Raw genomic sequence first — 5,287 nt, forward strand, 5'->3', positions numbered from 1 at the left:
CTGTGTTTCTGTGTTCTTTGCATTTTTCTGTACAAAATCTGGAGGGGAGGACAGCATGCTGAGATGAACAAAACAGAAGTGATGGATGAGAGCATCAGCTGCTGCAGGGCTGCAGGGGCTGTGCTGGTGTGCGGTGGCTGGGAGCTGGCGTCTCAGCCCGCCCGTGGTACTGGGCGCTCTCGCCAGGTGGTTCGGTGGGGGTTTCTGATGCGCTTGGTTTGCTACAGTTAATGGACTTTTTGGGTAGTGTCATTAAAATAGATAGTTTTAAACACCTTCGTTGCTTTCAGGAATGTAACTGTAACTGAAAAAAGGAATATGGTTTAGGTTTTGGTGAAGACAGTCTTAAGGCTAGGTTACAAGAGAGGTAGATGGAAGATGGCTTATGAAGGGCAAAGATCTGCTTGATTTTTTAGCTCTGTTTCCTAGTTTGTAATGTTTATTGTTTTAGGAGGTAAGAGAAGCTTCTCCAGGAAATGTTGTATCTATCGGTGTTTAAAAAAAAAAACAAACCCCAAAACTGCAAAATTATGACTGCCAGCACTGGAAAAAATCACAGCACAAAAATGCTTTCTTCTTTTCTTGGCATGTGTTCCCTGGTGGCATGTTTGCATATGGCTTCCCGTGTTGCCACCCAGTCTGAGCCCCTGTGAGCGGGGCTGTGAGCCACAGAGTCCCAGAGCCTGGGAGGTCCTTGGGAAGAGCTCTCTCCAGCTTTCACTGGGATGCTGCAGGTAGGCCATGGGTGATTTTTTTCCCTGTTTGCCTGCCGAGAGCTTTACCACAGCAAATGGGGGGGATGGGAGGGATGCTTCCCTGTAAAAAGACGATTCCGTTCCCCCCTCTCCCAGCCTCCAGGTTTGGCAAGATGCTGTGAGGATGGGGGCAGGAGGTGTTCGTGCTTGTTTGTGGGTAACTTGCTGGGCTTTGAGTCGATGGCGTAGACTCGAGTGTGAACGTGCCTGCAGCAGCCTGCCCCGTCTCTGTCCTCACTCCGTGAGGGAGTGATGAATGTCACAAGGCAAACAGAGGTACGAGTGTCCCTGGAAGCAGAAACTGATGCGGGTGTGGGCAGCCAGCTGCCCTCCTGCTCGGTGCTCCCATGGGCAGCGTGTCGGCTGGGAGGGAATCGGCATTCACAGCTGAACTGCAGGGTGCTTTGATTACAGAAACAGTTTGTACAAGGAAATAATTGACACTTCCTTTTCTTTGATGAGTACAGTGAGCAGCTGCCAGAGCCTTCATCAGCAAATACCTTCCTTTTTTTTTTCTTTTTCTTTTTTTTTTTTTTTTTTTCTTTTTTCTAAATTGAAGCTTGGAGTGGGGAGGGAGAGGAACATCCAGGTATGGGAGAGCCTGGAGACACCTGCTGCTGGCAGCTGACGGAGGTGTAATAGGCAGCTTGGAAAAAACATTGTGAAGGCTGTGCTCACTGGGCAGGAAAGCTGGTCAAGGACACAGCCACATCGCTAGCGAGAGAAAGAGACAGGAGCTGAGCCAGCATGCATGGCGGCTGCAAGGCTGCACATTCCTGGTTGGCAGGAACAGGCAGGTCCACCCGCGCTAGCAACGCTTCTCTCCGTGCAGGCACTGCTGCCCCTTCACAGAGCAGCTGGTACCTGCTGCAAACCCACACTGTAGCACTTCTGTTCTAAGGCAGAACTTGCAATGACGGGGCTGAACTCTGCTGGCTCCTGCAGCCGTGGAAACCAACTGCTCCTGCCCGGCCTGAACCCCCAAGGCAGGCTGCGTGGTTATCCGTGACGGTTGCTCCCCTGCATTGCTCTCCGGGAGAGCCTTTGCCTCTGGCTGGAGGAGAACCCTCAGGGGGTTACTTGTAAAGTTACATGCTTAAAACTGGGGGGACTACCTTCTCAAAGAGCTTTTCTCTCTGCCCATGCCCCCTACCCCCCATACCTCAGGCTTAGAAGATTGTGACTCAAATTATTTGATGCAGCAGCACTGAGTGCTACTTACAAGACGGCACAAAGGCAGAGACCAATATGATGTGTTAAAAACCCATCTGGCCTAGAAGTTGCAGCTTAAAATCAAGCACGTCTAGACAGGCCTGCTGGATTACTGCTGTACGACAGCTCTTCTCCACTGTGGTGCTCCACAGACCCCATGCCGGCAGCCCCAGGTTAGCTGGAAGGCTGGATAATTGCTGCCTTGGTTTTCGTTTACTTAAAGCAGAGACTCAAAGCTGTGTGATACATACGCAGCGGTGATGGTTTCTAAAATGAGGCTGACACTAATGCCCCCATTTATGCCACTTTCACAGGTTCAGTCGTCAACACATGCTGAAGATTTCCTCTGACCTAGGCTGGAGACTGACTCAGTTCTTGCTTAGTCCCAGAATATGGTAAGATCTCAAGGAGAACCTCAGGTACCCATTGGTCCCTTTCCCTCTTCTCCTTTGGCCCAAGTGCAGGTACAGAAGCCCTGGTAAGCAACCCAGATCTGTGCAAAGATGTGGCATCCTGATAGGTGACCTCTCTTCTGCACAACACTCTGGGATAGGGAAAGCACATGGATAAATGGCCACCTAACATGCATCTGGGTCCCCAGTGGCAGATGATACAAATTATTTAACAATGCTGCACTTCCGTGATGTCTAAACTAGTACCTCTTAGGCTGGCTTATAGTGCAGAGATTAGACCATGCTGCATGGAGGATTTTTTTCTGTTCACCTTTTTATCCTTGCCCAATACCAACCTCTCCGTCGTCGCCTTATGCTGATTAACAGTGTGCGTGGCTTGGCAGCCCCATTTCCTACTGTGTGGTATGCATTTGCCCTCTGCATGCCCACACACAGGCTTCCCCTTGTTGCTAGTTTGGTGTGGGTCCAAACTGACCCCCCCGACATCCGCAGGGGAGCATCTGTCCTGTTAGTCCTTTTATAAGAGTATAAACAAAACTGCTGGGTTAATGCATCAGAAAACAAATGCTGGTTCTTACATTTCACAAGAAGAATTTAGTCATAATTATTTACAATCATTTGCCATGTGCCTTGCAGATGAGCTCTGCTAAAATAGTGATGTATTGGGAAACCCAGTTCGGTCAGTGGCTGCTTTCTTTTCATTTATCCGTGCGCAGCAAACGCTGTGATAAACCTGGGTGTAAAAAAGTACCATTTTTCTTATAGGTGCTTCACCGTAGGAGAGGTTCCTCCGTTGCTTTCTAAGACAAAGTGGGGTGTCGCTTTTTAACTTCACTCTATATGAAACTTTCTGGTAGCTAACTCCATGTAAGCTCTGCACGGGGTTGTTCTTGCGCAGGAGCCTTGTGTGAGCATAGGTGGGCTGAATTAAAGCGCTGCTGTGAAAGCCAGGAGGATCGCCTGCCAGTGATACCAGGAATTACCTGGCACCTGCAGCCAGAAATTCCTTGGCATAAATGAGCAGCCTTTACTCCTCTGCTGGAAGAGCATCGGCTCCCCCGGCTGCCCCACGGCACCACAGCTCCTGGGCCGTGCTCAGACCACACTTCTGGCCCTGAAAAGCCTCCTAATGCACTGAAGCTAAGGCAAGACAGTGTCACGTTCAGAGGGTTGGAGGAGAAGACAAACACGGGGTGGGTGGGGATAATAAGGTTAGGTGACTACATCCACAGCTAGTAATTATTTTCGAATCATGGAGAAGGTCCCTGTATTTGCTTCTTCCCACCTGCCAGGTTTCTGTAAGTCCGTAACCAGGTCAGGATCTTTAAAAATAGCCCTGGAGCTGAAGAGCAACGTGCTTGCAGGCTCTGATGTCCACGCTATACTTTGTGGTTGTGGCTCTCCAGTCATGGCGTGGGTTTCAAACACGCTCAAGCCCAAACCCTGGAAAAAAAAAAAAAGCATTTATTTGCTTTGCCTCTTTACACATCTTACACCCAAAATGGCCAGAAACAGTGCTGTCAGAGTTACAACAGAGCCACCTTAGTGCCACAACAGTTTCCTTGTTTAGTCCTAGTGTTTCATGAGAAATACAGTAAGAAAGACGACAAGGCCCCCAGAACCGGGGCACAGCTTTCCCTGCCTGTTCACTTCTGTCTGCGGACACGCATACCCGCCCTTGCTATCACATAGTTACTGATAGCAACGACTGCCTCTTGGCTTACAGACTCGCGTAATGTAGGCTCAGGGGCTAGTTCAGCCCAGCGATCTGCCCACTGATGACAAACCACCCGATGTCTACCAGCTGCTGAGGTTTCCATGGAGGAGGGATCGGCTTTGGCCTCATCCTGCCGGTGCTCTCCAGCTCAGCGTGTGTGCGTTCGTGCCCGCTCAGGCTCAGCAGCCACACGGCTGGCCTGGGGATGGGAAGGTGCCCTCAGGAGCATGCATCGGCTCCTGAGGCAGCCGCATCAGAGCCTGCAAGGCTGCTCTGGCTGGCCAGGCTCACAGTGGGAAGACCTGAATGTGGGCGATCGCGTGGCCACGGGTCACATTCCTGGTGTCATTGCAGCTAAATGGCCTAAAATGATAAGCTGGTCCTGTAAAGGTGAGGCCTAGAGAGGAACAGCTAGGGTTTGGTCTCTAGTTTGTCCTTGTTATGTGCTCGTGGACGTGGCACGTACCCTTGCTCTGCCTGAGCTTCCATTGCTGCATAACTTACCACATGTGAATACCATGGAATTTCATTCAGCCATGTAAGCTGACTGCTGGGAGAGCCTTGACCGGAGCCTTTGTGTTTCTCAACGTGCTGAAGAGCTGCTGTGCGTTAGCAAGGGACCTGCCTGTGCTAGAGCAAGTAGCTACCAAGGTGGGCTTTGTCTTCTCTGGCAGTGTTAAAAGATATGAGAGCAAGACTCCAGCGGCTCAGCTCATTAATACACTAGGACTTTATTAAAGTCTAGAAGGAGTACTTGAAGGAAAATGGTGTTTCTCATATGTGAATAAAGTCTAATAAGAATTATGCAAGCAGTTTAGAAAGGGCTGTATATGCAGTGCTGCTGGAGTGAACTCACATCAAACCACAGCCCAAGGTCTTAGTTTGTTGGTGAGAAACCAAACCATTTGTGAGGACCTTGCTCCAGAGACTGGTGACACGGTAAGTACCACCCAGTCCAAAATAAAAGGCAAATCAAGAAAGTATCATTCTCCTGTGTCCCCCTTGCCTCTCCACCCAGCAGCTACCTATGCTGCATCTCCCCCAGATGCTGCTACCCCTGCAGCAGTCACAGGGCTCCAGTACCTGGCTGTGCCTCCCCGCTTCTGCACAAAGCCCAATAACTCACCCAAACCCCGTCTCCGTCGACCCCTTTAAACTGAGCTGCCAGGTGTTGCTCTGCAGCAGCTGAA

Source organism: Falco biarmicus, chromosome 4 (assembly GCF_023638135.1).
Source record: "Falco biarmicus isolate bFalBia1 chromosome 4, bFalBia1.pri, whole genome shotgun sequence".
Lineage (NCBI taxonomy): Eukaryota > Metazoa > Chordata > Aves > Falconiformes > Falconidae > Falco > Falco biarmicus.